The sequence below is a fragment of the Eleutherodactylus coqui genome, chromosome 1, assembly GCF_035609145.1.
Source record: "Eleutherodactylus coqui strain aEleCoq1 chromosome 1, aEleCoq1.hap1, whole genome shotgun sequence".
NCBI lineage: Eukaryota > Metazoa > Chordata > Amphibia > Anura > Eleutherodactylidae > Eleutherodactylus > Eleutherodactylus coqui.
In genome coordinates this window covers 53,522,617-53,548,083 of record NC_089837.1, presented here as the reverse complement: position 1 = coordinate 53,548,083, position 25,467 = coordinate 53,522,617, and the positions used below count along the sequence as shown (strand labels likewise).

General features: G+C 47.1%; 29 non-coding genes across 29 annotated transcripts; all 29 read left to right on the top strand.

Annotated features, from left to right (window-relative positions):
- The first annotated feature begins 283 nt into the window (after nucleotides 1–283).
- On the top strand, nucleotides 284–357 carry TRNAN-GUU (transfer RNA asparagine (anticodon GUU)). Its single transcript has one exon. It is a non-coding gene; the product is annotated as a tRNA-Asn (tRNA).
- A 504-nt stretch (nucleotides 358–861) lies between these two features.
- On the top strand, nucleotides 862–945 carry TRNAR-UCU (transfer RNA arginine (anticodon UCU)). The gene is given in 2 exon segments: nucleotides 862–898; nucleotides 910–945. It is a non-coding gene; the product is annotated as a tRNA-Arg (tRNA).
- Nucleotides 946–1,736: 791 nt separating this feature from the next.
- On the top strand, nucleotides 1,737–1,810 carry TRNAN-GUU (transfer RNA asparagine (anticodon GUU)). The gene has a single exon. It is a non-coding gene; the product is annotated as a tRNA-Asn (tRNA).
- A 504-nt stretch (nucleotides 1,811–2,314) lies between these two features.
- Nucleotides 2,315–2,398, top strand: TRNAR-UCU (transfer RNA arginine (anticodon UCU)). Its single transcript is given in 2 exon segments — nucleotides 2,315–2,351; nucleotides 2,363–2,398. It is a non-coding gene; the product is annotated as a tRNA-Arg (tRNA).
- A 791-nt stretch (nucleotides 2,399–3,189) lies between these two features.
- Nucleotides 3,190–3,263, top strand: TRNAN-GUU (transfer RNA asparagine (anticodon GUU)). The gene has a single exon. It is a non-coding gene; the product is annotated as a tRNA-Asn (tRNA).
- A 515-nt stretch (nucleotides 3,264–3,778) lies between these two features.
- On the top strand, nucleotides 3,779–3,862 carry TRNAR-UCU (transfer RNA arginine (anticodon UCU)). The gene is given in 2 exon segments: nucleotides 3,779–3,815; nucleotides 3,827–3,862. It is a non-coding gene; the product is annotated as a tRNA-Arg (tRNA).
- A 791-nt stretch (nucleotides 3,863–4,653) lies between these two features.
- On the top strand, nucleotides 4,654–4,727 carry TRNAN-GUU (transfer RNA asparagine (anticodon GUU)). The gene has a single exon. It is a non-coding gene; the product is annotated as a tRNA-Asn (tRNA).
- Nucleotides 4,728–5,239: 512 nt separating this feature from the next.
- TRNAR-UCU (transfer RNA arginine (anticodon UCU)) lies at nucleotides 5,240–5,323 on the top strand. The gene is given in 2 exon segments: nucleotides 5,240–5,276; nucleotides 5,288–5,323. It is a non-coding gene; the product is annotated as a tRNA-Arg (tRNA).
- A 1,373-nt stretch (nucleotides 5,324–6,696) lies between these two features.
- TRNAR-UCU (transfer RNA arginine (anticodon UCU)) lies at nucleotides 6,697–6,780 on the top strand. The gene is given in 2 exon segments: nucleotides 6,697–6,733; nucleotides 6,745–6,780. It is a non-coding gene; the product is annotated as a tRNA-Arg (tRNA).
- A 1,373-nt stretch (nucleotides 6,781–8,153) lies between these two features.
- Nucleotides 8,154–8,237, top strand: TRNAR-UCU (transfer RNA arginine (anticodon UCU)). Its single transcript is given in 2 exon segments — nucleotides 8,154–8,190; nucleotides 8,202–8,237. It is a non-coding gene; the product is annotated as a tRNA-Arg (tRNA).
- Nucleotides 8,238–9,028: 791 nt separating this feature from the next.
- TRNAN-GUU (transfer RNA asparagine (anticodon GUU)) lies at nucleotides 9,029–9,102 on the top strand. The gene has a single exon. It is a non-coding gene; the product is annotated as a tRNA-Asn (tRNA).
- A 1,384-nt stretch (nucleotides 9,103–10,486) lies between these two features.
- On the top strand, nucleotides 10,487–10,560 carry TRNAN-GUU (transfer RNA asparagine (anticodon GUU)). The gene has a single exon. It is a non-coding gene; the product is annotated as a tRNA-Asn (tRNA).
- Nucleotides 10,561–11,943: 1,383 nt separating this feature from the next.
- On the top strand, nucleotides 11,944–12,017 carry TRNAN-GUU (transfer RNA asparagine (anticodon GUU)). Its single transcript has one exon. It is a non-coding gene; the product is annotated as a tRNA-Asn (tRNA).
- Nucleotides 12,018–13,400: 1,383 nt separating this feature from the next.
- TRNAN-GUU (transfer RNA asparagine (anticodon GUU)) lies at nucleotides 13,401–13,474 on the top strand. Its single transcript has one exon. It is a non-coding gene; the product is annotated as a tRNA-Asn (tRNA).
- A 1,383-nt stretch (nucleotides 13,475–14,857) lies between these two features.
- TRNAN-GUU (transfer RNA asparagine (anticodon GUU)) lies at nucleotides 14,858–14,931 on the top strand. The gene has a single exon. It is a non-coding gene; the product is annotated as a tRNA-Asn (tRNA).
- Nucleotides 14,932–15,433: 502 nt separating this feature from the next.
- Nucleotides 15,434–15,517, top strand: TRNAR-UCU (transfer RNA arginine (anticodon UCU)). Its single transcript is given in 2 exon segments — nucleotides 15,434–15,470; nucleotides 15,482–15,517. It is a non-coding gene; the product is annotated as a tRNA-Arg (tRNA).
- Nucleotides 15,518–16,308: 791 nt separating this feature from the next.
- Nucleotides 16,309–16,382, top strand: TRNAN-GUU (transfer RNA asparagine (anticodon GUU)). The gene has a single exon. It is a non-coding gene; the product is annotated as a tRNA-Asn (tRNA).
- A 502-nt stretch (nucleotides 16,383–16,884) lies between these two features.
- On the top strand, nucleotides 16,885–16,968 carry TRNAR-UCU (transfer RNA arginine (anticodon UCU)). The gene is given in 2 exon segments: nucleotides 16,885–16,921; nucleotides 16,933–16,968. It is a non-coding gene; the product is annotated as a tRNA-Arg (tRNA).
- A 791-nt stretch (nucleotides 16,969–17,759) lies between these two features.
- On the top strand, nucleotides 17,760–17,833 carry TRNAN-GUU (transfer RNA asparagine (anticodon GUU)). The gene has a single exon. It is a non-coding gene; the product is annotated as a tRNA-Asn (tRNA).
- Nucleotides 17,834–18,337: 504 nt separating this feature from the next.
- Nucleotides 18,338–18,421, top strand: TRNAR-UCU (transfer RNA arginine (anticodon UCU)). Its single transcript is given in 2 exon segments — nucleotides 18,338–18,374; nucleotides 18,386–18,421. It is a non-coding gene; the product is annotated as a tRNA-Arg (tRNA).
- Nucleotides 18,422–19,212: 791 nt separating this feature from the next.
- Nucleotides 19,213–19,286, top strand: TRNAN-GUU (transfer RNA asparagine (anticodon GUU)). Its single transcript has one exon. It is a non-coding gene; the product is annotated as a tRNA-Asn (tRNA).
- Nucleotides 19,287–19,790: 504 nt separating this feature from the next.
- On the top strand, nucleotides 19,791–19,874 carry TRNAR-UCU (transfer RNA arginine (anticodon UCU)). The gene is given in 2 exon segments: nucleotides 19,791–19,827; nucleotides 19,839–19,874. It is a non-coding gene; the product is annotated as a tRNA-Arg (tRNA).
- A 791-nt stretch (nucleotides 19,875–20,665) lies between these two features.
- Nucleotides 20,666–20,739, top strand: TRNAN-GUU (transfer RNA asparagine (anticodon GUU)). The gene has a single exon. It is a non-coding gene; the product is annotated as a tRNA-Asn (tRNA).
- Nucleotides 20,740–21,247: 508 nt separating this feature from the next.
- TRNAR-UCU (transfer RNA arginine (anticodon UCU)) lies at nucleotides 21,248–21,331 on the top strand. Its single transcript is given in 2 exon segments — nucleotides 21,248–21,284; nucleotides 21,296–21,331. It is a non-coding gene; the product is annotated as a tRNA-Arg (tRNA).
- Nucleotides 21,332–22,122: 791 nt separating this feature from the next.
- TRNAN-GUU (transfer RNA asparagine (anticodon GUU)) lies at nucleotides 22,123–22,196 on the top strand. Its single transcript has one exon. It is a non-coding gene; the product is annotated as a tRNA-Asn (tRNA).
- A 508-nt stretch (nucleotides 22,197–22,704) lies between these two features.
- Nucleotides 22,705–22,788, top strand: TRNAR-UCU (transfer RNA arginine (anticodon UCU)). The gene is given in 2 exon segments: nucleotides 22,705–22,741; nucleotides 22,753–22,788. It is a non-coding gene; the product is annotated as a tRNA-Arg (tRNA).
- Nucleotides 22,789–23,579: 791 nt separating this feature from the next.
- On the top strand, nucleotides 23,580–23,653 carry TRNAN-GUU (transfer RNA asparagine (anticodon GUU)). Its single transcript has one exon. It is a non-coding gene; the product is annotated as a tRNA-Asn (tRNA).
- A 508-nt stretch (nucleotides 23,654–24,161) lies between these two features.
- Nucleotides 24,162–24,245, top strand: TRNAR-UCU (transfer RNA arginine (anticodon UCU)). The gene is given in 2 exon segments: nucleotides 24,162–24,198; nucleotides 24,210–24,245. It is a non-coding gene; the product is annotated as a tRNA-Arg (tRNA).
- A 791-nt stretch (nucleotides 24,246–25,036) lies between these two features.
- Nucleotides 25,037–25,110, top strand: TRNAN-GUU (transfer RNA asparagine (anticodon GUU)). Its single transcript has one exon. It is a non-coding gene; the product is annotated as a tRNA-Asn (tRNA).
- The last annotated feature ends 357 nt before the right edge of the window (nucleotides 25,111–25,467 follow it).

Genomic DNA, 25,467 nt, shown 5'->3' with positions numbered 1-25,467 from the left:
TCGACCTCTGGGTTATGGGCCCAGCACGCTTCCGCTGCGCCACTCTGCTGCATTGGGATAGCTTACAAGGTGCTGGTGAGGCAAAGCTGAGGAAGCCTCTGACTGTTACTAAGCCGCTAACAGGGAGCCACTCTCCGTGGGCAGTTGGGTACTCTTTTGAGTCACGCTGTTGTGTTCTAGTTTATCTCTTCTTTTCCTTTTTTTGATATTATTGTTTAGGTAGTCACCTGAGAGAATATAGTTGACCTGACTGAGGATTTGGCCAGCGGCACAATGTGTGGTTGTCTCTGTGGCGCAATCGGTTAGCGCGTTCGGCTGTTAACCGAAAGGTTGGTGGTTCAAGCCCACCCAGGGACGGGCTTGCCTTTTGTTTGCGCCGTATGTTACACGTAAAGACGTGGCTGTCAGTGTGTCTGAGCCGTTTAAAAGCTTCAAAATGGTAATGCTAGCCAAAAAGGTCCTTCGAGCCGGAATTGAACCAGCGACCTAAGGATTGCTAATTTGCTTCTACAGTCCTCCGCTCTACCAGCTGAGCTATCGAAGGCCAGTTCTTTGAGCGCCAAAGATAAAAAGGCCATCATGCTAGAGTTTCAAAGCGCTGGCAAGTAAAGATGTTGGAGGATGCAGGCATCGATCCCGCTACCTCTCGCATGCGAAGCGAGCGCTCTACCATGTGAGCTAATCCCCCTTGCCTGCTGCTTCCACCTGTCTACTCTGATCAGCAATTTTAGCACATTCCCAGCATTCAAGAGTTTCCAAAGTTGAGGGCTTTTTTTTTTTTTTTTAAGTATAGATGTCACAAAAGTGAGATGCACTGGCCTTTTCACAGCCAAAAATTGACTATGCGGAAGGCTTAAGAGTGGCTCTGTGGCGCAATGGATAGCGCATTGGACTTCTAGAGTGAAAGTGATTCAAAGGTTGTGGGTTCGAGTCCCACCAGAGTCGTACTTTCTAGCGCACTGTGGTAGCTTGTTGTGTGCTCTTAGGCAAAAAACCTGCCTAGGACTTCATTTGTTATCGTAGCCCTGCCTTGAAGCTTTTTAAGGCGACTGATTTAGCATTCAGTTTTGATCTGCAGTGCAAAGGGAAGAGCCCTTTTCTAAATGGCATATTAGAAAAAACTTTCTGACGGTGAGAGTGATCAATGAGTGGTACAGGTTACCACGGGTGGTGATGAGTTCTCCTTCCATGGAAGTGTTCAAACAAAGGCTGGACAAAGATCTGTCTGGAATGATTTAGGTAATCCTGCACTGAGCAGGTGCTTGGACCCGATGACCCTTCCAACTCTACCATTCTATGATCTTCTGTATTTAGGCATGTATGTCTGCATTGACAGAGAAGAGGACATTTTTTAAGAAACAAAGCGATTTCTCAAATTGGGCTGTCCAGGAAGATGTTGATGTGGTAGGGACTGCAAAAACCAAGCTTCCTAGCAGAGGATGGTTTCGATCCATCGACCTCTGGGTTATGGGCCCAGCACGCTTCCGCTGCGCCACTCTGCTGCATTGGGATAGCTTACAAGGTGCTGGTGAGGCAAAGCTGAGGAAGCCTCTGACTGTTACTAAGCCGCTAACAGGGAGCCACTCTCCGTGGGCAGTTGGGTACTCTTTTGAGTCACGCTGTTGTGTTCTAGTTTATCTCTTCTTTTCCTTTTTTTGATATTATTGTTTAGGTAGTCACCTGAGAGAATATAGTTGACCTGACTGAGGATTTGGCCAGCGGCACAATGTGTGGTTGTCTCTGTGGCGCAATCGGTTAGCGCGTTCGGCTGTTAACCGAAAGGTTGGTGGTTCAAGCCCACCCAGGGACGGGCTTGCCTTTTGTTTGCGCCGTATGTTACACGTAAAGACGTGGCTGTCAGTGTGTCTGAGCCGTTTAAAAGCTTCAAAATGGTAATGCTAGCCAAAAAGGTCCTTCGAGCCGGAATTGAACCAGCGACCTAAGGATTGCTAATTTGCTTCTACAGTCCTCCGCTCTACCAGCTGAGCTATCGAAGGCCAGTTCTTTGAGCGCCAAAGATAAAAAGGCCATCATGCTAGAGTTTCAAAGCGCTGGCAAGTAAAGATGTTGGAGGATGCAGGCATCGATCCCGCTACCTCTCGCATGCGAAGCGAGCGCTCTACCATGTGAGCTAATCCCCCTTGCCTGCTGCTTCCACCTGTCTACTCTGATCAGCAATTTTAGCACATTCCCAGCATTCAAGAGTTTCCAAAGTTGAGGGCTTTTTTTTTTTTTTTTAAGTATAGATGTCACAAAAGTGAGATGCACTGGCCTTTTCACAGCCAAAAATTGACTATGCGGAAGGCTTAAGAGTGGCTCTGTGGCGCAATGGATAGCGCATTGGACTTCTAGAGTGAAAGTGATTCAAAGGTTGTGGGTTCGAGTCCCACCAGAGTCGTACTTTCTAGCGCACTGTGGTAGCTTGTTGTGTGCTCTTAGGCAAAAAACCTGCCTAGGACTTCATTTGTTATCGTAGCCCTGCCTTGAAGCTTTTTAAGGCGACTGATTTAGCATTCAGTTTTGATCTGCAGTGCAAAGGGAAGAGCCCTTTTCTAAATGGCATATTAGAAAAAACTTTCTGACGGTGAGAGTGATCAATGAGTGGTACAGGTTACCACGGGTGGTGATGAGTTCTCCTTCCATGGAAGTGTTCAAACAAAGCCTGGACAAAGATCTGTCTGGAATGATTTAGGTAATCCTGCACTGAGCAGGTGCTTGGACCCGATGACCCTTCCAACTCTACCATTCTATGATCTTCTGTATTTAGGCATGTATGTCTGCATTGACAGAGAAGAGGACATTTTTTAAGAAACAAAGCGATTTCTCAAATTGGGCTGTCCAGGAAGATGTTGATGTGGTAGGGACTGCAAAAACCAAGCTTCCTAGCAGAGGATGGTTTCGATCCATCGACCTCTGGGTTATGGGCCCAGCACGCTTCCGCTGCGCCACTCTGCTGCATTGGGATAGCTTACAAGGTGCTGGTGAGGCAAAGCTGAGGAAGCCTCTGACTGTTACTAAGCCGCTAACAGGGAGCCACTCTCCGTGGGCAGTTGGGTACTCTTTTGAGTCACGCTGTTGTGTTCTAGTTTATCTCTTCTTTTCCTTTTTTTGATATTATTGTTTAGGTAGTCACCTGAGAGAATATAGTTGACCTGACTGAGGATTTGGCCAGCGGCACAATGTGTGGTTGTCTCTGTGGCGCAATCGGTTAGCGCGTTCGGCTGTTAACCGAAAGGTTGGTGGTTCAAGCCCACCCAGGGACGGGCTTGCCTTTTGTTTGCGCCGTATGTTACACGTAAAGACGTGGCTGTCAGTGTGTCTGAGCCGTTTAAAAGCTTCAAAATGGTAATGCTAGCCAAAAAGGTCCTTCGAGCCGGAATTGAACCAGCGACCTAAGGATTGCTAATTTGCTTCTACAGTCCTCCGCTCTACCAGCTGAGCTATCGAAGGCCAGTTCTTTGAGCGCCAAAGATAAAAAGGCCATCATGCTAGAGTTTCAAAGCGCTGGCAAGTAAAGATGTTGGAGGATGCAGGCATCGATCCCGCTACCTCTCGCATGCGAAGCGAGCGCTCTACCATGTGAGCTAATCCCCCTTGCCTGCTGCTTCCACCTGTCTACTCTGATCAGCAATTTTAGCACATTCCCAGCATTCAAGAGTTTCCAAAGTTGAGGGCTTTTTTTTTTTTTTTTTTTTTTTTTTTAAGTATAGATGTCACAAAAGTGAGATGCACTGGCCTTTTCACAGCCAAAAATTGACTATGCGGAAGGCTTAAGAGTGGCTCTGTGGCGCAATGGATAGCGCATTGGACTTCTAGAGTGAAAGTGATTCAAAGGTTGTGGGTTCGAGTCCCACCAGAGTCGTACTTTCTAGCGCACTGTGGTAGCTTGTTGTGTGCTCTTAGGCAAAAAACCTGCCTAGGACTTCATTTGTTATCGTAGCCCTGCCTTGAAGCTTTTTAAGGCGACTGATTTAGCATTCAGTTTTGATCTGCAGTGCAAAGGGAAGAGCCCTTTTCTAAATGGCATATTAGAAAAAACTTTCTGACGGTGAGAGTGATCAATGAGTGGTACAGGTTACCACGGGTGGTGATGAGTTCTCCTTCCATGGAAGTGTTCAAACAAAGCCTGGACAAAGATCTGTCTGGAATGATTTAGGTAATCCTGCACTGAGCAGGTGCTTGGACCCGATGACCCTTCCAACTCTACCATTCTATGATCTTCTGTATTTAGGCATGTATGTCTGCATTGACAGAGAAGAGGACATTTTTTAAGAAACAAAGCGATTTCTCAAATTGGGCTGTCCAGGAAGATGTTGATGTGGTAGGGACTGCAAAAACCAAGCTTCCTAGCAGAGGATGGTTTCGATCCATCGACCTCTGGGTTATGGGCCCAGCACGCTTCCGCTGCGCCACTCTGCTGCATTGGGATAGCTTACAAGGTGCTGGTGAGGCAAAGCTGAGGAAGCCTCTGACTGTTACTAAGCCGCTAACAGGGAGCCACTCTCCGTGGGCAGTTGGGTACTCTTTTGAGTCACGCTGTTGTGTTCTAGTTTATCTCTTCTTTTCCTTTTTTTGATATTATTGTTTAGGTAGTCACCTGAGAGAATATAGTTGACCTGACTGAGGATTTGGCCAGCAGCACAATGTGTGGTTGTCTCTGTGGCGCAATCGGTTAGCGCGTTCGGCTGTTAACCGAAAGGTTGGTGGTTCAAGCCCACCCAGGGACGGGCTTGCCTTTTGTTTGCGCCGTATGTTACACGTAAAGACGTGGCTGTCAGTGTGTCTGAGCCGTTTAAAAGCTTCAAAATGGTAATGCTAGCCAAAAAGGTCCTTCGAGCCGGAATTGAACCAGCGACCTAAGGATTGCTAATTTGCTTCTACAGTCCTCCGCTCTACCAGCTGAGCTATCGAAGGCCAGTTCTTTGAGCGCCAAAGATAAAAAGGCCATCATGCTAGAGTTTCAAAGCGCTGGCAAGTAAAGATGTTGGAGGATGCAGGCATCGATCCCGCTACCTCTCGCATGCGAAGCGAGCGCTCTACCATGTGAGCTAATCCCCCTTGCCTGCTGCTTCCACCTGTCTACTCTGATCAGCAATTTTAGCACATTCCCAGCATTCAAGAGTTTCCAAAGTTGAGGGCTTTTTTTTTTTTTTTTTTTTTTTTAAGTATAGATGTCACAAAAGTGAGATGCACTGGCCTTTTCACAGCCAAAAATTGACTATGCGGAAGGCTTAAGAGTGGCTCTGTGGCGCAATGGATAGCGCATTGGACTTCTAGAGTGAAAGTGATTCAAAGGTTGTGGGTTCGAGTCCCACCAGAGTCGTACTTTCTAGCGCACTGTGGTAGCTTGTTGTGTGCTCTTAGGCAAAAAACCTGCCTAGGACTTCATTTGTTATCGTAGCCCTGCCTTGAAGCTTTTTAAGGCGACTGATTTAGCATTCAGTTTTGATCTGCAGTGCAAAGGGAAGAGCCCTTTTCTAAATGGCATATTAGAAAAAACTTTCTGACGGTGAGAGTGATCAATGAGTGGTACAGGTTACCACGGGTGGTGATGAGTTCTCCTTCCATGGAAGTGTTCAAACAAAGGCTGGACAAAGATCTGTCTGGAATGATTTAGGTAATCCTGCACTGAGCAGGTGCTTGGACCCGATGACCCTTCCAACTCTACCATTCTATGATCTTCTGTATTTAGGCATGTATGTCTGCATTGACAGAGAAGAGGACATTTTTTAAGAAACAAAGCGATTTCTCAAATTGGGCTGTCCAGGAAGATGTTGATGTGGTAGGGACTGCAAAAACCAAGCTTCCTAGCAGAGGATGGTTTCGATCCATCGACCTCTGGGTTATGGGCCCAGCACGCTTCCGCTGCGCCACTCTGCTGCATTGGGATAGCTTACAAGGTGCTGGTGAGGCAAAGCTGAGGAAGCCTCTGACTGTTACTAAGCCGCTAACAGGGAGCCACTCTCCGTGGGCAGTTGGGTCCTCTTTTGAGTCACGCTGTTGTGTTCTAGTTTATCTCTTCTTTTCCTTTTTTTGATATTATTGTTTAGGTAGTCACCTGAGAGAATATAGTTGACCTGACTGAGGATTTGGCCAGCGGCACAATGTGTGGTTGTCTCTGTGGCGCAATCGGTTAGCGCGTTCGGCTGTTAACCGAAAGGTTGGTGGTTCAAGCCCACCCGGGGACGGGCTTGCCTTTTGTTTGCGCCGTATGTTACACGTAAAGACGTGGCTGTCAGTGTGTCTGAGCCGTTTAAAAGCTTCAAAATGGTAATGCTAGCCAAAAAGGTCCTTCGAGCCGGAATTGAACCAGCGACCTAAGGATTGCTAATTTGCTTCTACAGTTCTCTGCTCTACCAGCTGAGCTATCGAAGGCCAGTTCTTTGAGCGCCAAAGATAAAAAGGCCATCATGCTAGAGTTTCAAAGCGCTGGCAAGTAAAGATGTTGGAGGATGCAGGCATCGATCCCGCTACCTCTCGCATGCGAAGCGAGCGCTCTACCATGTGAGCTAATCCCCCTTGCCTGCTGCTTCCACCTGTCTACTCTGATCAGCAATTTTAGCACATTCCCAGCATTCAAGAGTTTCCAAAGTTGAGGGCTTTTTTTTTTTTTTTTTTTTAAGTATAGATGTCACAAAAGTGAGATGCACTGGCCTTTTCACAGCCAAAAATTGACTATGCGGAAGGCTTAAGAGTGGCTCTGTGGCGCAATGGATAGCGCATTGGACTTCTAGAGTGAAAGTGATTCAAAGGTTGTGGGTTCGAGTCCCACCAGAGTCGTACTTTCTAGCGCACTGTGGTAGCTTGTTGTGTGCTCTTAGGCAAAAAACCTGCCTAGGACTTCATTTGTTATCGTAGCCCTGCCTTGAAGCTTTTTAAGGCGACTGATTTAGCATTCAGTTTTGATCTGCAGTGCAAAGGGAAGAGCCCTTTTCTAAATGGCATATTAGAAAAAACTTTCTGACGGTGAGAGTGATCAATGAGTGGTACAGGTTACCACGGGTGGTGATGAGTTCTCCTTCCATGGAAGTGTTCAAACAAAGCCTGGACAAAGATCTGTCTGGAATGATTTAGGTAATCCTGCACTGAGCAGGTGCTTGGACCCGATGACCCTTCCAACTCTACCATTCTATGATCTTCTGTATTTAGGCATGTATGTCTGCATTGACAGAGAAGAGGACATTTTTTAAGAAACAAAGCGATTTCTCAAATTGGGCTGTCCAGGAAGATGTTGATGTGGTAGGGACTGCAAAAACCAAGCTTCCTAGCAGAGGATGGTTTCGATCCATCGACCTCTGGGTTATGGGCCCAGCACGCTTCCGCTGCGCCACTCTGCTGCATTGGGATAGCTTACAAGGTGCTGGTGAGGCAAAGCTGAGGAAGCCTCTGACTGTTACTAAGCCGCTAACAGGGAGCCACTCTCCGTGGGCAGTTGGGTACTCTTTTGAGTCACGCTGTTGTGTTCTAGTTTATCTCTTCTTTTCCTTTTTTTGATATTATTGTTTAGGTAGTCACCTGAGAGAATATAGTTGACCTGACTGAGGATTTGGCCAGCGGCACAATGTGTGGTTGTCTCTGTGGCGCAATCGGTTAGCGCGTTCGGCTGTTAACCGAAAGGTTGGTGGTTCAAGCCCACCCGGGGACGGGCTTGCCTTTTGTTTGCGCCGTATGTTACACGTAAAGACGTGGCTGTCAGTGTGTCTGAGCCGTTTAAAAGCTTCAAAATGGTAATGCTAGCCAAAAAGGTCCTTCGAGCCGGAATTGAACCAGCGACCTAAGGATTGCTAATTTGCTTCTACAGTTCTCCGCTCTACCAGCTGAGCTATCGAAGGCCAGTTCTTTGAGCGCCAAAGATAAAAAGGCCATCATGCTAGAGTTTCAAAGCGCTGGCAAGTAAAGATGTTGGAGGATGCAGGCATCGATCCCGCTACCTCTCGCATGCGAAGCGAGCGCTCTACCATGTGAGCTAATCCCCCTTGCCTGCTGCTTCCACCTGTCTACTCTGATCAGCAATTTTAGCACATTCCCAGCATTCAAGAGTTTCCAAAGTTGAGGGCTTTTTTTTTTTTTTTTTTTTAAGTATAGATGTCACAAAAGTGAGATGCACTGGCCTTTTCACAGCCAAAAATTGACTATGCGGAAGGCTTAAGAGTGGCTCTGTGGCGCAATGGATAGCGCATTGGACTTCTAGAGTGAAAGTGATTCAAAGGTTGTGGGTTCGAGTCCCACCAGAGTCGTACTTTCTAGCGCACTGTGGTAGCTTGTTGTGTGCTCTTAGGCAAAAAACCTGCCTAGGACTTCATTTGTTATCGTAGCCCTGCCTTGAAGCTTTTTAAGGCGACTGATTTAGCATTCAGTTTTGATCTGCAGTGCAAAGGGAAGAGCCCTTTTCTAAATGGCATATTAGAAAAAACTTTCTGACGGTGAGAGTGATCAATGAGTGGTACAGGTTACCACGGGTGGTGATGAGTTCTCCTTCCATGGAAGTGTTCAAACAAAGCCTGGACAAAGATCTGTCTGGAATGATTTAGGTAATCCTGCACTGAGCAGGTGCTTGGACCCGATGACCCTTCCAACTCTACCATTCTATGATCTTCTGTATTTAGGCATGTATGTCTGCATTGACAGAGAAGAGGACATTTTTTAAGAAACAAAGCGATTTCTCAAATTGGGCTGTCCAGGAAGATGTTGATGTGGTAGGGACTGCAAAAACCAAGCTTCCTAGCAGAGGATGGTTTCGATCCATCGACCTCTGGGTTATGGGCCCAGCACGCTTCCGCTGCGCCACTCTGCTGCATTGGGATAGCTTACAAGGTGCTGGTGAGGCAAAGCTGAGGAAGCCTCTGACTGTTACTAAGCCGCTAACAGGGAGCCACTCTCCGTGGGCAGTTGGGTACTCTTTTGAGTCACGCTGTTGTGTTCTAGTTTATCTCTTCTTTTCCTTTTTTTGATATTATTGTTTAGGTAGTCACCTGAGAGAATATAGTTGACCTGACTGAGGATTTGGCCAGCGGCACAATGTGTGGTTGTCTCTGTGGCGCAATCGGTTAGCGCGTTCGGCTGTTAACCGAAAGGTTGGTGGTTCAAGCCCACCCAGGGACGGGCTTGCCTTTTGTTTGCGCCGTATGTTACACGTAAAGACGTGGCTGTCAGTGTGTCTGAGCCGTTTAAAAGCTTCAAAATGGTAATGCTAGCCAAAAAGGTCCTTCGAGCCGGAATTGAACCAGCGACCTAAGGATTGCTAATTTGCTTCTACAGTCCTCCGCTCTACCAGCTGAGCTATCGAAGGCCAGTTCTTTGAGCGCCAAAGATAAAAAGGCCATCATGCTAGAGTTTCAAAGCGCTGGCAAGTAAAGATGTTGGAGGATGCAGGCATCGATCCTGCTACCTCTCGCATGCGAAGCGAGCGCTCTACCATGTGAGCTAATCCCCCTTGCCTGCTGCTTCCACCTGTCTACTCTGATCAGCAATTTTAGCACATTCCCAGCATTCAAGAGTTTCCAAAGTTGAGGGCTTTTTTTTTTTTTTTTTTTTTAAGTATAGATGTCACAAAAGTGAGATGCACTGGCCTTTTCACAGCCAAAAATTGACTATGCGGAAGGCTTAAGAGTGGCTCTGTGGCGCAATGGATAGCGCATTGGACTTTTAGAGTGAAAGTGATTCAAAGGTTGTGGGTTCGAGTCCCACCAGAGTTGTACTTTCTAGCGCACTGTGGTAGCTTGTTGTGTGCTCTTAGGCAAAAAACCTGCCTAGGACTTCATTTGTTATCGTAGCCCTGCCTTGAAGCTTTTTAAGGCGACTGATTTAGCATTCAGTTTTGATCTGCAGTGCAAAGGGAAGAGCCCTTTTCTAAATGGCATATTAGAAAAAACTTTCTGACGGTGAGAGTGATCAATGAGTGGTACAGGTTACCACGGGTGGTGATGAGTTCTCCTTCCATGGAAGTGTTCAAACAAAGCCTGGACAAAGATCTGTCTGGAATGATTTAGGTAATCCTGCACTGAGCAGGTGCTTGGACCCGATGACCCTTCCAACTCTACCATTCTATGATCTTCTGTATTTAGGCATGTATGTCTGCATTGACAGAGAAGAGGACATTTTTTAAGAAACAAAGCGATTTCTCAAATTGGGCTGTCCAGGAAGATGTTGATGTGGTAGGGACTGCAAAAACCAAGCTTCCTAGCAGAGGATGGTTTCGATCCATCGACCTCTGGGTTATGGGCCCAGCACGCTTCCGCTGCGCCACTCTGCTGCATTGGGATAGCTTACAAGGTGCTGGTGAGGCAAAGCTGAGGAAGCCTCTGACTGTTACTAAGCCGCTAACAGGGAGCCACTCTCCGTGGGCAGTTGGGTACTCTTTTGAGTCACGCTGTTGTGTTCTAGTTTATCTCTTCTTTTCCTTTTTTTGATATTATTGTTTAGGTAGTCACCTGAGAGAATATAGTTGACCTGACTGAGGATTTGGCCAGCGGCACAATGTGTGGTTGTCTCTGTGGCGCAATCGGTTAGCGCGTTCGGCTGTTAACCGAAAGGTTGGTGGTTCAAGCCCACCCAGGGACGGGCTTGCCTTTTGTTTGCGCCGTATGTTACACGTAAAGACGTGGCTGTCAGTGTGTCTGAGCCGTTTAAAAGCTTCAAAATGGTAATGCTAGCCAAAAAGGTCCTTCGAGCCGGAATTGAACCAGCGACCTAAGGATTGCTAATTTGCTTCTACAGTCCTCCGCTCTACCAGCTGAGCTATCGAAGGCCAGTTCTTTGAGCGCCAAAGATAAAAAGGCCATCATGCTAGAGTTTCAAAGCGCTGGCAAGTAAAGATGTTGGAGGATGCAGGCATCGATCCCGCTACCTCTCGCATGCGAAGCGAGCGCTCTACCATGTGAGCTAATCCCCCTTGCCTGCTGCTTCCACCTTTCTACTCTGATCAGCAATTTTAGCACATTCCCAGCATTCAAGAGTTTCCAAAGTTGAGGGCTTTTTTTTTTTTTTTTTTTTAAGTATAGATGTCACAAAAGTGAGATGCACTGGCCTTTTCACAGCCAAAAATTGACTATGCGGAAGGCTTAAGAGTGGCTCTGTGGCGCAATGGATAGCGCATTGGACTTTTAGAGTGAAAGTGATTCAAAGGTTGTGGGTTCGAGTCCCACCAGAGTCGTACTTTCTAGCGCACTGTGGTAGCTTGTTGTGTGCTCTTAGGCAAAAAACCTGCCTAGGACTTCATTTGTTATCGTAGCCCTGCCTTGAAGCTTTTTAAGGCGACTGATTTAGCATTCAGTTTTGATCTGCAGTGCAAAGGGAAGAGCCCTTTTCTAAATGGCATATTAGAAAAAACTTTCTGACGGTGAGAGTGATCAATGAGTGGTACAGGTTACCACGGGTGGTGATGAGTTCTCCTTCCATGGAAGTGTTCAAACAAAGCCTGGACAAAGATCTGTCTGGAATGATTTAGGTAATCCTGCACTGAGCAGGTGCTTGGACCCGATGACCCTTCCAACTCTACCATTCTATGATCTTCTGTATTTAGGCATGTATGTCTGCATTGACAGAGAAGAGGACATTTTTTAAGAAACAAAGCGATTTCTCAAATTGGGCTGTCCAGGAAGATGTTGATGTGGTAGGGACTGCAAAAACCAAGCTTCCTAGCAGAGGATGGTTTCGATCCATCGACCTCTGGGTTATGGGCCCAGCACGCTTCCGCTGCGCCACTCTGCTGCATTGGGATAGCTTACAAGGTGCTGGTGAGGCAAAGCTGAGGAAGCCTCTGACTGTTACTAAGCCGCTAACAGGGAGCCACTCTCCGTGGGCAGTTGGGTACTCTTTTGAGTCACGCTGTTGTGTTCTAGTTTATCTCTTCTTTTCCTTTTTTTGATATTATTGTTTAGGTAGTCACCTGAGAGAATATAGTTGACCTGACTGAGGATTTGGCCAGCGGCACAATGTGTGGTTGTCTCTGTGGCGCAATCGGTTAGCGCGTTCGGCTGTTAACCGAAAGGTTGGTGGTTCAAGCCCACCCAGGGACGGGCTTGCCTTTTGTTTGCGCCGTATGTTACACGTAAAGACGTGGCTGTCAGTGTGTCTGAGCCGTTTAAAAGCTTCAAAATGGTAATGCTAGCCAAAAAGGTCCTTCGAGCCGGAATTGAACCAGCGACCTAAGGATTGCTAATTTGCTTCTACAGTCCTCCGCTCTACCAGCTGAGCTATCGAAGGCCAGTTCTTTGAGCGCCAAAGATAAAAAGGCCATCATGCTAGAGTTTCAAAGCGCTGGCAAGTAAAGATGTTGGAGGATGCAGGCATCGATCCCGCTACCTCTCGCATGCGAAGCGAGCGCTCTACCATGTGAGCTAATCCCCCTTGCCTGCTGCTTCCACCTGTCTACTCTGATCAGCAATTTTAGCACATTCCCAGCATTCAAGAGTTTCCAAAGTTGAGGGCTTTTTTTTTTTTTTTTTTTTAAGTATAGATGTCACAAAAGTGAGATGCACTGGCCTTTTCACAGCCAAAAATTGACTATGCGGAAGGCTTAAGAGTGGCTCTGTGGCGCAATGGATAGCGCATTGGACTTTTAGAGTGAAAGTGATTCAAAGGTTGTGGGTTCGAGTCCCACCAGAGTCGTACTTTCTAGCGCACTGTGGTAGCTTGTTGTGTGCTCTTAGGCAAAAAACCTGCCTAGGACTTCATTTGTTATCGTAGCCCTGCCTTGAAGCTTTTTAAGGCGACTGATTTAGCATTCAGTTTTGATCTGCAGTGCAAAGGGAAGAGCCCTTTTCTAAATGGCATATTAGAAAAAACTTTCTGACGGTGAGAGTGATCAATGAGTGGTACAGGTTACCACGGGTGGTGATGAGTTCTCCTTCCATGGAAGTGTTCAAACAAAGCCTGGACAAAGATCTGTCTGGAATGATTTAGGTAATCCTGCACTGAGCAGGTGCTTGGACCCGATGACCCTTCCAACTCTACCATTCTATGATCTTCTGTATTTAGGCATGTATGTCTGCATTGACAGAGAAGAGGACATTTTTTAAGAAACAAAGCGATTTCTCAAATTGGGCTGTCCAGGAAGATGTTGATGTGGTAGGGACTGCAAAAACCAAGCTTCCTAGCAGAGGATGGTTTCGATCCATCGACCTCTGGGTTATGGGCCCAGCACGCTTCCGCTGCGCCACTCTGCTGCATTGGGGTAGCTTACAAGGTGCTGGTGAGGCAAAGCTGAGGAAGCCTCTGACTGTTACTAAGCCGCTAACAGGGAGCCACTCTCCGTGGGCAGTTGGGTACTCTTTTGAGTCACGCTGTTGTGTTCTAGTTTATCTCTTCTTTTCCTTTTTTTGATATTATTGTTTAGGTAGTCACCTGAGAGAATATAGTTGACCTGACTGAGGATTTGGCCAGCGGCACAATGTGTGGTTGTCTCTGTGGCGCAATCGGTTAGCGCGTTCGGCTGTTAACCGAAAGGTTGGTGGTTCAAGCCCACCCAGGGACGGGCTTGCCTTTTGTTTGCGCCGTATGTTACACGTAAAGACGTGGCTGTCAGTGTGTCTGAGCCGTTTAAAAGCTTCAAAATGGTAATGCTAGCCAAAAAGGTCCTTCGAGCCGGAATTGAACCAGCGACCTAAGGATTGCTAATTTGCTTCTACAGTCCTCCGCTCTACCAGCTGAGCTATCGAAGGCCAGTTCTTTGAGCGCCAAAGATAAAAAGGCCATCATGCTAGAGTTTCAAAGCGCTGGCAAGTAAAGATGTTGGAGGATGCAGGCATCGATCCCGCTACCTCTCGCATGCGAAGCGAGCGCTCTACCATGTGAGCTAATCCCCCTTGCCTGCTGCTTCCACCTGTCTACTCTGATCAGCAATTTTAGCACATTCCCAGCATTCAAGAGTTTCCAAAGTTGAGGGCTTTTTTTTTTTTTTTTTTTTAAGTATAGATGTCACAAAAGTGAGATGCACTGGCCTTTTCACAGCCAAAAATTGACTATGCGGAAGGCTTAAGAGTGGCTCTGTGGCGCAATGGATAGCGCATTGGACTTTTAGAGTGAAAGTGATTCAAAGGTTGTGGGTTCGAGTCCCACCAGAGTCGTACTTTCTAGCGCACTGTGGTAGCTTGTTGTGTGCTCTTAGGCAAAAAACCTGCCTAGGACTTCATTTGTTATCGTAGCCCTGCCTTGAAGCTTTTTAAGGCGACTGATTTAGCATTCAGTTTTGATCTGCAGTGCAAAGGGAAGAGCCCTTTTCTAAATGGCATATTAGAAAAAACTTTCTGACGGTGAGAGTGATCAATGAGTGGTACAGGTTACCACGGGTGGTGATGAGTTCTCCTTCCATGGAAGTGTTCAAACAAAGGCTGGACAAAGATCTGTCTGGAATGATTTAGGTAATCCTGCACTGAGCAGGTGCTTGGACCCGATGACCCTTCCAACTCTACCATTCTATGATCTTCTGTATTTAGGCATGTATGTCTGCATTGACAGAGAAGAGGACATTTTTTAAGAAACAAAGCGATTTCTCAAATTGGGCTGTCCAGGAAGATGTTGATGTGGTAGGGACTGCAAAAACCAAGCTTCCTAGCAGAGGATGGTTTCGATCCATCGACCTCTGGGTTATGGGCCCAGCACGCTTCCGCTGCGCCACTCTGCTGCATTGGGGTAGCTTACAAGGTGCTGGTGAGGCAAAGCTGAGGAAGCCTCTGACTGTTACTAAGCCGCTAACAGGGAGCCACTCTCCGTGGGCAGTTGGGTACTCTTTTGAGTCACGCTGTTGTGTTCTAGTTTATCTCTTCTTTTCCTTTTTTTGATATTATTGTTTAGGTAGTCACCTGAGAGAATATAGTTGACCTGACTGAGGATTTGGCCAGCGGCACAATGTGTGGTTGTCTCTGTGGCGCAATCGGTTAGCGCGTTCGGCTGTTAACCGAAAGGTTGGTGGTTCAAGCCCACCCAGGGACGGGCTTGCCTTTTGTTTGCGCCGTATGTTACACGTAAAGACGTGGCTGTCAGTGTGTCTGAGCCGTTTAAAAGCTTCAAAATGGTAATGCTAGCCAAAAAGGTCCTTCGAGCCGGAATTGAACCAGCGACCTAAGGATTGCTAATTTGCTTCTACAGTCCTCCGCTCTACCAGCTGAGCTATCGAAGGCCAGTTCTTTGAGCGCCAAAGATAAAAAGGCCATCATGCTAGAGTTTCAAAGCGCTGGCAAGTAAAGATGTTGGAGGATGCAGGCATCGATCCCGCTACCTCTCGCATGCGAAGCGAGCGCTCTACCATGTGAGCTAATCCCCCTTGCCTGCTGCTTCCACCTGTCTACTCTGATCAGCAATTTTAGCACATTCCCAGCATTCAAGAGTTTCCAAAGTTGAGGGCTTTTTTTTTTTTTTAAGTATAGATGTCACAAAAGTGAGATGCACTGGCCTTTTCACAGCCAAAAATTGACTATGCGGAAGGCTTAAGAGTGGCTCTGTGGCGCAATGGATAGCGCATTGGACTTCTAGAGTGAAAGTGATTCAAAGGTTGTGGGTTCGAGTCCCACCAGAGTCGTACTTTCTAGCGCACTGTGGTAGCTTGTTGTGTGCTCTTAGGCAAAAAACCTGCCTAGGACTTCATTTGTTATCGTAGCCCTGCCTTGAAGCTTTTTAAGGCGACTGATTTAGCATTCAGTTTTGATCTGCAGTGCAAAGGGAAGAGCCCTTTTCTAAATGGCATATTAGAAAAAACTTTCTGACGGTGAGAGTGATCAATGAGTGGTACAGGTTACCACGGGTGGTGATGAGTTCTCCTTCCATGGAAGTGTTCAAACAAAGGCTGGACAAAGATCTGTCTGGAATGATTTAGGTAATCCTGCACTGAGCAGGTGCTTGGACCCGATGACCCTTCCAACTCTACCATTCTATGATCTTCTGTATTTAGGCATGTATGTCTGCATTGACAGAGAAGAGGACATTTTTTAAGAAACAAAGCGATTTCTCAAATTGGGCTGTCCAGGAAGATGTTGATGTGGTAGGGACTGCAAAAACCAAGCTTCCTAGCAGAGGATGGTTTCGATCCATCGACCTCTGGGTTATGGGCCCAGCACGCTTCCGCTGCGCCACTCTGCTGCATTGGGGTAGCTTACAAGGTGCTGGTGAGGCAAAGCTGAGGAAGCCTCTGACTGTTACTAAGCCGCTAACAGGGAGCCACTCTCCGTGGGCAGTTGGGTACTCTTTTGAGTCACGCTGTTGTGTTCTAGTTTATCTCTTCTTTTCCTTTTTTTGATATTATTGTTTAGGTAGTCACCTGAGAGAATATAGTTGACCTGACTGAGGATTTGGCCAGCGGCACAATGTGTGGTTGTCTCTGTGGCGCAATCGGTTAGCGCGTTCGGCTGTTAACCGAAAGGTTGGTGGTTCAAGCCCACCCAGGGACGGGCTTGCCTTTTGTTTGCGCCGTATGTTACACGTAAAGACGTGGCTGTCAGTGTGTCTGAGCCGTTTAAAAGCTTCAAAATGGTAATGCTAGCCAAAAAGGTCCTTCGAGCCGGAATTGAACCAGCGACCTAAGGATTGCTAATTTGCTTCTACAGTCCTCCGCTCTACCAGCTGAGCTATCGAAGGCCAGTTCTTTGAGCGCCAAAGATAAAAAGGCCATCATGCTAGAGTTTCAAAGCGCTGGCAAGTAAAGATGTTGGAGGATGCAGGCATCGATCCCGCTACCTCTCGCATGCGAAGCGAGCGCTCTACCATGTGAGCTAATCCCCCTTGCCTGCTGCTTCCACCTGTCTACTCTGATCAGCAATTTTAGCACATTCCCAGCATTCAAGAGTTTCCAAAGTTGAGGGCTTTTTTTTTTTTTTAAGTATAGATGTCACAAAAGTGAGATGCACTGGCCTTTTCACAGCCAAAAATTGACTATGCGGAAGGCTTAAGAGTGGCTCTGTGGCGCAATGGATAGCGCATTGGACTTCTAGAGTGAAAGTGATTCAAAGGTTGTGGGTTCGAGTCCCACCAGAGTCGTACTTTCTAGCGCACTGTGGTAGCTTGTTGTGTGCTCTTAGGCAAAAAACCTGCCTAGGACTTCATTTGTTATCGTAGCCCTGCCTTGAAGCTTTTTAAGGCGACTGATTTAGCATTCAGTTTTGATCTGCAGTGCAAAGGGAAGAGCCCTTTTCTAAATGGCATATTAGAAAAAACTTTCTGACGGTGAGAGTGATCAATGAGTGGTACAGGTTACCACGGGTGGTGATGAGTTCTCCTTCCATGGAAGTGTTCAAACAAAGGCTGGACAAAGATCTGTCTGGAATGATTTAGGTAATCCTGCACTGAGCAGGTGCTTGGACCCGATGACCCTTCCAACTCTACCATTCTATGATCTTCTGTATTTAGGCATGTATGTCTGCATTGACAGAGAAGAGGACATTTTTTAAGAAACAAAGCGATTTCTCAAATTGGGCTGTCCAGGAAGATGTTGATGTGGTAGGGACTGCAAAAACCAAGCTTCCTAGCAGAGGATGGTTTCGATCCATCGACCTCTGGGTTATGGGCCCAGCACGCTTCCGCTGCGCCACTCTGCTGCATTGGGGTAGCTTACAAGGTGCTGGTGAGGCAAAGCTGAGGAAGCCTCTGACTGTTACTAAGCCGCTAACAGGGAGCCACTCTCCGTGGGCAGTTGGGTACTCTTTTGAGTCACGCTGTTGTGTTCTAGTTTATCTCTTCTTTTCCTTTTTTTGATATTATTGTTTAGGTAGTCACCTGAGAGAATATAGTTGACCTGACTGAGGATTTGGCCAGCGGCACAATGTGTGGTTGTCTCTGTGGCGCAATCGGTTAGCGCGTTCGGCTGTTAACCGAAAGGTTGGTGGTTCAAGCCCACCCAGGGACGGGCTTGCCTTTTGTTTGCGCCGTATGTTACACGTAAAGACGTGGCTGTCAGTGTGTCTGAGCCGTTTAAAAGCTTCAAAATGGTAATGCTAGCCAAAAAGGTCCTTCGAGCCGGAATTGAACCAGCGACCTAAGGATTGCTAATTTGCTTCTACAGTCCTCCGCTCTACCAGCTGAGCTATCGAAGGCCAGTTCTTTGAGCGCCAAAGATAAAAAGGCCATCATGCTAGAGTTTCAAAGCGCTGGCAAGTAAAGATGTTGGAGGATGCAGGCATCGATCCCGCTACCTCTCGCATGCGAAGCGAGCGCTCTACCATGTGAGCTAATCCCCCTTGCCTGCTGCTTCCACCTGTCTACTCTGATCAGCAATTTTAGCACATTCCCAGCATTCAAGAGTTTCCAAAGTTGAGGGCTTTTTTTTTTTTTTTTAAGTATAGATGTCACAAAAGTGAGATGCACTGGCCTTTTCACAGCCAAAAATTGACTATGCGGAAGGCTTAAGAGTGGCTCTGTGGCGCAATGGATAGCGCATTGGACTTCTAGAGTGAAAGTGATTCAAAGGTTGTGGGTTCGAGTCCCACCAGAGTCGTACTTTCTAGCGCACTGTGGTAGCTTGTTGTGTGCTCTTAGGCAAAAAACCTGCCTAGGACTTCATTTGTTATCGTAGCCCTGCCTTGAAGCTTTTTAAGGCGACTGATTTAGCATTCAGTTTTGATCTGCAGTGCAAAGGGAAGAGCCCTTTTCTAAATGGCATATTAGAAAAAACTTTCTGACGGTGAGAGTGATCAATGAGTGGTACAGGTTACCACGGGTGGTGATGAGTTCTCCTTCCATGGAAGTGTTCAAACAAAGGCTGGACAAAGATCTGTCTGGAATGATTTAGGTAATCCTGCACTGAGCAGGTGCTTGGACCCGATGACCCTTCCAACTCTACCATTCTATGATCTTCTGTATTTAGGCATGTATGTCTGCATTGACAGAGAAGAGGACATTTTTTAAGAAACAAAGCGATTTCTCAAATTGGGCTGTCCAGGAAGATGTTGATGTGGTAGGGACTGCAAAAACCAAGCTTCCTAGCAGAGGATGGTTTCGATCCATCGACCTCTGGGTTATGGGCCCAGCACGCTTCCGCTGCGCCACTCTGCTGCATTGGGATAGCTTACAAGGTGCTGGTGAGGCAAAGCTGAGGAAGCCTCTGACTGTTACTAAGCCGCTAACAGGGAGCCACTCTCCGTGGGCAGTTGGGTACTCTTTTGAGTCACGCTGTTGTGTTCTAGTTTATCTCTTCTTTTCCTTTTTTTGATATTATTGTTTAGGTAGTCACCTGAGAGAATATAGTTGACCTGACTGAGGATTTGGCCAGCGGCACAATGTGTGGTTGTCTCTGTGGCGCAATCGGTTAGCGCGTTCGGCTGTTAACCGAAAGGTTGGTGGTTCAAGCCCACCCAGGGACGGGCTTGCCTTTTGTTTGCGCCGTATGTTACACGTAAAGACGTGGCTGTCAGTGTGTCTGAGCCGTTTAAAAGCTTCAAAATGGTAATGCTAGCCAAAAAGGTCCTTCGAGCCGGAATTGAACCAGCGACCTAAGGATTGCTAATTTGCTTCTACAGTCCTCCGCTCTACCAGCTGAGCTATCGAAGGCCAGTTCTTTGAGCGCCAAAGATAAAAAGGCCATCATGCTAGAGTTTCAAAGCGCTGGCAAGTAAAGATGTTGGAGGATGCAGGCATCGATCCCGCTACCTCTCGCATGCGAAGCGAGCGCTCTACCATGTGAGCTAATCCCCCTTGCCTGCTGCTTCCACCTGTCTACTCTGATCAGCAATTTTAGCACATTCCCAGCATTCAAGAGTTTCCAAAGTTGAGGGCTTTTTTTTTTTTTTTTAAGTATAGATGTCACAAAAGTGAGATGCACTGGCCTTTTCACAGCCAAAAATTGACTATGCGGAAGGCTTAAGAGTGGCTCTGTGGCGCAATGGATAGCGCATTGGACTTCTAGAGTGAAAGTGATTCAAAGGTTGTGGGTTCGAGTCCCACCAGAGTCGTACTTTCTAGCGCACTGTGGTAGCTTGTTGTGTGCTCTTAGGCAAAAAACCTGCCTAGGACTTCATTTGTTATCGTAGCCCTGCCTTGAAGCTTTTTAAGGCGACTGATTTAGCATTCAGTTTTGATCTGCAGTGCAAAGGGAAGAGCCCTTTTCTAAATGGCATATTAGAAAAAACTTTCTGACGGTGAGAGTGATCAATGAGTGGTACAGGTTACCACGGGTGGTGATGAGTTCTCCTTCCATGGAAGTGTTCAAACAAAGGCTGGACAAAGATCTGTCTGGAATGATTTAGGTAATCCTGCACTGAGCAGGTGCTTGGACCCGATGACCCTTCCAACTCTACCATTCTATGATCTTCTGTATTTAGGCATGTATGTCTGCATTGACAGAGAAGAGGACATTTTTTAAGAAACAAAGCGATTTCTCAAATTGGGCTGTCCAGGAAGATGTTGATGTGGTAGGGACTGCAAAAACCAAGCTTCCTAGCAGAGGATGGTTTCGATCCATCGACCTCTGGGTTATGGGCCCAGCACGCTTCCGCTGCGCCACTCTGCTGCATTGGGATAGCTTACAAGGTGCTGGTGAGGCAAAGCTGAGGAAGCCTCTGACTGTTACTAAGCCGCTAACAGGGAGCCACTCTCCGTGGGCAGTTGGGTACTCTTTTGAGTCACGCTGTTGTGTTCTAGTTTATCTCTTCTTTTCCTTTTTTTGATATTATTGTTTAGGTAGTCACCTGAGAGAATATAGTTGACCTGACTGAGGATTTGGCCAGCGGCACAATGTGTGGTTGTCTCTGTGGCGCAATCGGTTAGCGCGTTCGGCTGTTAACCGAAAGGTTGGTGGTTCAAGCCCACCCAGGGACGGGCTTGCCTTTTGTTTGCGCCGTATGTTACACGTAAAGACGTGGCTGTCAGTGTGTCTGAGCCGTTTAAAAGCTTCAAAATGGTAATGCTAGCCAAAAAGGTCCTTCGAGCCGGAATTGAACCAGCGACCTAAGGATTGCTAATTTGCTTCTACAGTCCTCCGCTCTACCAGCTGAGCTATCGAAGGCCAGTTCTTTGAGCGCCAAAGATAAAAAGGCCATCATGCTAGAGTTTCAAAGCGCTGGCAAGTAAAGATGTTGGAGGATGCAGGCATCGATCCCGCTACCTCTCGCATGCGAAGCGAGCGCTCTACCATGTGAGCTAATCCCCCTTGCCTGCTGCTTCCACCTGTCTACTCTGATCAGCAATTTTAGCACATTCCCAGCATTCAAGAGTTTCCAAAGTTGAGGGCTTTTTTTTTTTTTTTTTTTTAAGTATAGATGTCACAAAAGTGAGATGCACTGGCCTTTTCACAGCCAAAAATTGACTATGCGGAAGGCTTAAGAGTGGCTCTGTGGCGCAATGGATAGCGCATTGGACTTCTAGAGTGAAAGTGATTCAAAGGTTGTGGGTTCGAGTCCCACCAGAGTCGTACTTTCTAGCGCACTGTGGTAGCTTGTTGTGTGCTCTTAGGCAAAAAACCTGCCTAGGACTTCATTTGTTATCGTAGCCCTGCCTTGAAGCTTTTTAAGGCGACTGATTTAGCATTCAGTTTTGATCTGCAGTGCAAAGGGAAGAGCCCTTTTCTAAATGGCATATTAGAAAAAACTTTCTGACGGTGAGAGTGATCAATGAGTGGTACAGGTTACCACGGGTGGTGATGAGTTCTCCTTCCATGGAAGTGTTCAAACAAAGGCTGGACAAAGATCTGTCTGGAATGATTTAGGTAATCCTGCACTGAGCAGGTGCTTGGACCCGATGACCCTTCCAACTCTACCATTCTATGATCTTCTGTATTTAGGCATGTATGTCTGCATTGACAGAGAAGAGGACATTTTTTAAGAAACAAAGCGATTTCTCAAATTGGGCTGTCCAGGAAGATGTTGATGTGGTAGGGACTGCAAAAACCAAGCTTCCTAGCAGAGGATGGTTTCGATCCATCGACCTCTGGGTTATGGGCCCAGCACGCTTCCGCTGCGCCACTCTGCTGCATTGGGGTAGCTTACAAGGTGCTGGTGAGGCAAAGCTGAGGAAGCCTCTGACTGTTACTAAGCCGCTAACAGGGAGCCACTCTCCGTGGGCAGTTGGGTACTCTTTTGAGTCACGCTGTTGTGTTCTAGTTTATCTCTTCTTTTCCTTTTTTTGATATTATTGTTTAGGTAGTCACCTGAGAGAATATAGTTGACCTGACTGAGGATTTGGCCAGCGGCACAATGTGTGGTTGTCTCTGTGGCGCAATCGGTTAGCGCGTTCGGCTGTTAACCGAAAGGTTGGTGGTTCAAGCCCACCCAGGGACGGGCTTGCCTTTTGTTTGCGCCGTATGTTACACGTAAAGACGTGGCTGTCAGTGTGTCTGAGCCGTTTAAAAGCTTCAAAATGGTAATGCTAGCCAAAAAGGTCCTTCGAGCCGGAATTGAACCAGCGACCTAAGGATTGCTAATTTGCTTCTACAGTCCTCCGCTCTACCAGCTGAGCTATCGAAGGCCAGTTCTTTGAGCGCCAAAGATAAAAAGGCCATCATGCTAGAGTTTCAAAGCGCTGGCAAGTAAAGATGTTGGAGGATGCAGGCATCGATCCCGCTACCTCTCGCATGCGAAGCGAGCGCTCTACCATGTGAGCTAATCCCCCTTGCCTGCTGCTTCCACCTGTCTACTCTGATCAGCAATTTTAGCACATTCCCAGCATTCAAGAGTTTCCAAAGTTGAGGGCTTTTTTTTTTTTTTTTTTTTAAGTATAGATGTCACAAAAGTGAGATGCACTGGCCTTTTCACAGCCAAAAATTGACTATGCGGAAGGCTTAAGAGTGGCTCTGTGGCGCAATGGATAGCGCATTGGACTTCTAGAGTGAAAGTGATTCAAAGGTTGTGGGTTCGAGTCCCACCAGAGTCGTACTTTCTAGCGCACTGTGGTAGCTTGTTGTGTGCTCTTAGGCAAAAAACCTGCCTAGGACTTCATTTGTTATCGTAGCCCTGCCTTGAAGCTTTTTAAGGCGACTGATTTAGCATTCAGTTTTGATCTGCAGTGCAAAGGGAAGAGCCCTTTTCTAAATGGCATATTAGAAAAAACTTTCTGACGGTGAGAGTGATCAATGAGTGGTACAGGTTACCACGGGTGGTGATGAGTTCTCCTTCCATGGAAGTGTTCAAACAAAGGCTGGACAAAGATCTGTCTGGAATGATTTAGGTAATCCTGCACTGAGCAGGTGCTTGGACCCGATGACCCTTCCAACTCTACCATTCTATGATCTTCTGTATTTAGGCATGTATGTCTGCATTGACAGAGAAGAGGACATTTTTTAAGAAACAAAGCGATTTCTCAAATTGGGCTGTCCAGGAAGATGTTGATGTGGTAGGGACTGCAAAAACCAAGCTTCCTAGCAGAGGATGGTTTCGATCCATCGACCTCTGGGTTATGGGCCCAGCACGCTTCCGCTGCGCCACTCTGCTGCATTGGGATAGCTTACAAGGTGCTGGTGAGGCAAAGCTGAGGAAGCCTCTGACTGTTACTAAGCCGCTAACAGGGAGCCACTCTCCGTGGGCAGTTGGGTACTCTTTTGAGTCACGCTGTTGTGTTCTAGTTTATCTCTTCTTTTCCTTTTTTTGATATTATTGTTTAGGTAGTCACCTGAGAGAATATAGTTGACCTGACTGAGGATTTGGCCAGCGGCACAATGTGTGGTTGTCTCTGTGGCGCAATCGGTTAGCGCGTTCGGCTGTTAACCGAAAGGTTGGTGGTTCAAGCCCACCCAGGGACGGGCTTGCCTTTTGTTTGCGCCGTATGTTACACGTAAAGACGTGGCTGTCAGTGTGTCTGAGCCGTTTAAAAGCTTCAAAATGGTAATGCTAGCCAAAAAGGTCCTTCGAGCCGGAATTGAACCAGCGACCTAAGGATTGCTAATTTGCTTCTACAGTCCTCCGCTCTACCAGCTGAGCTATCGAAGGCCAGTTCTTTGAGCGCCAAAGATAAAAAGGCCATCATGCTAGAGTTTCAAAGCGCTGGCAAGTAAAGATGTTGGAGGATGCAGGCATCGATCCCGCTACCTCTCGCATGCGAAGCGAGCGCTCTACCATGTGAGCTAATCCCCCTTGCCTGCTGCTTCCACCTGTCTACTCTGATCAGCAATTTTAGCACATTCCCAGCATTCAAGAGTTTCCAAAGTTGAGGGCTTTTTTTTTTTTTTTTTTTTAAGTATAGATGTCACAAAAGTGAGATGCACTGGCCTTTTCACAGCCAAAAATTGACTATGCAAGAGGCTTAAGAGTGGCTCTGTGGCGCAATGGATAGCGCATTGGACTTCTAGAGTGAAAGTGATTCAAAGGTTGTGGGTTCGAGTCCCACCAGAGTCGTACTTTCTAGCACACTGTGGTAGCTTGTTGTGTGCTCTTAGGCAAAAAACCTGCCTAGGACTTCATTTGTTATCGTAGCCCTGCCTTGAAGCTTTTTAAGGCGACTGATTTAGCATTCAGTTTTGATCTGCAGTGCAAAGGGAAGAGCCCTTTTCTAAATGGCATATTAGAAAAAACTTTCTGACGGTGAGAGTGATCAATGAGTGGTACAGGTTACCACGGGTGGTGATGAGTTCTCCTTCCATGGAAGTGTTCAAACAAAGGCTGGACAAAGATCTGTCTGGAATGATTTAGGTAATCCTGCACTGAGCAGGTGCTTGGACCCGATGACCCTTCCAACTCTACCATTCTATGATCTTCTGTATTTAGGCATGTATCTCTGCATTGACAGAGAAGAGGACATTTTTTAAGAAACAAAGCGATTTCTCAAATTGGGCTGTCCAGGAAGATGTTGATGTGGTAGGGACTGCAAAAACCAAGCTTCCTAGCAGAGGATGGTTTCGATCCATCGACCTCTGGGTTATGGGCCCAGCACGCTTCCGCTGCGCCACTCTGCTGCATTGGGGTAGCTTACAAGGTGCTGGTGAGGCAAAGCTGAGGAAGCCTCTGACTGTTACTAAGCCGCTAACAGGGAGCCACTCTCCGTGGGCAGTTGGGTACTCTTTTGAGTCACGCTGTTGTGTTCTAGTTTATCTCTTCTTTTCCTTTTTTTGATATTATTGTTTAGGTAGTCACCTGAGAGAATATAGTTGACCTGACTGAGGATTTGGCCAGCGGCACAATGTGTGGTTGTCTCTGTGGCGCAATCGGTTAGCGCGTTCGGCTGTTAACCGAAAGGTTGGTGGTTCAAGCCCACCCAGGGACGGGCTTGCCTTTTGTTTGCGCCGTATGTTACACGTAAAGACGTGGCTGTCAGTGTGTCTGAGCCGTTTAAAAGCTTCAAAATGGTAATGCTAGCCAAAAAGGTCCTTCGAGCCGGAATTGAACCAGCGACCTAAGGATTGCTAATTTGCTTCTACAGTCCTCCGCTCTACCAGCTGAGCTATCGAAGGCCAGTTCTTTGAGCGCCAAAGATAAAAAGGCCATCATGCTAGAGTTTCAAAGCGCTGGCAAGTAAAGATGTTGGAGGATGCAGGCATCGATCCCGCTACCTCTCGCATGCGAAGCGAGCGCTCTACCATGTGAGCTAATCCCCCTTGCCTGCTGCTTCCACCTGTCTACT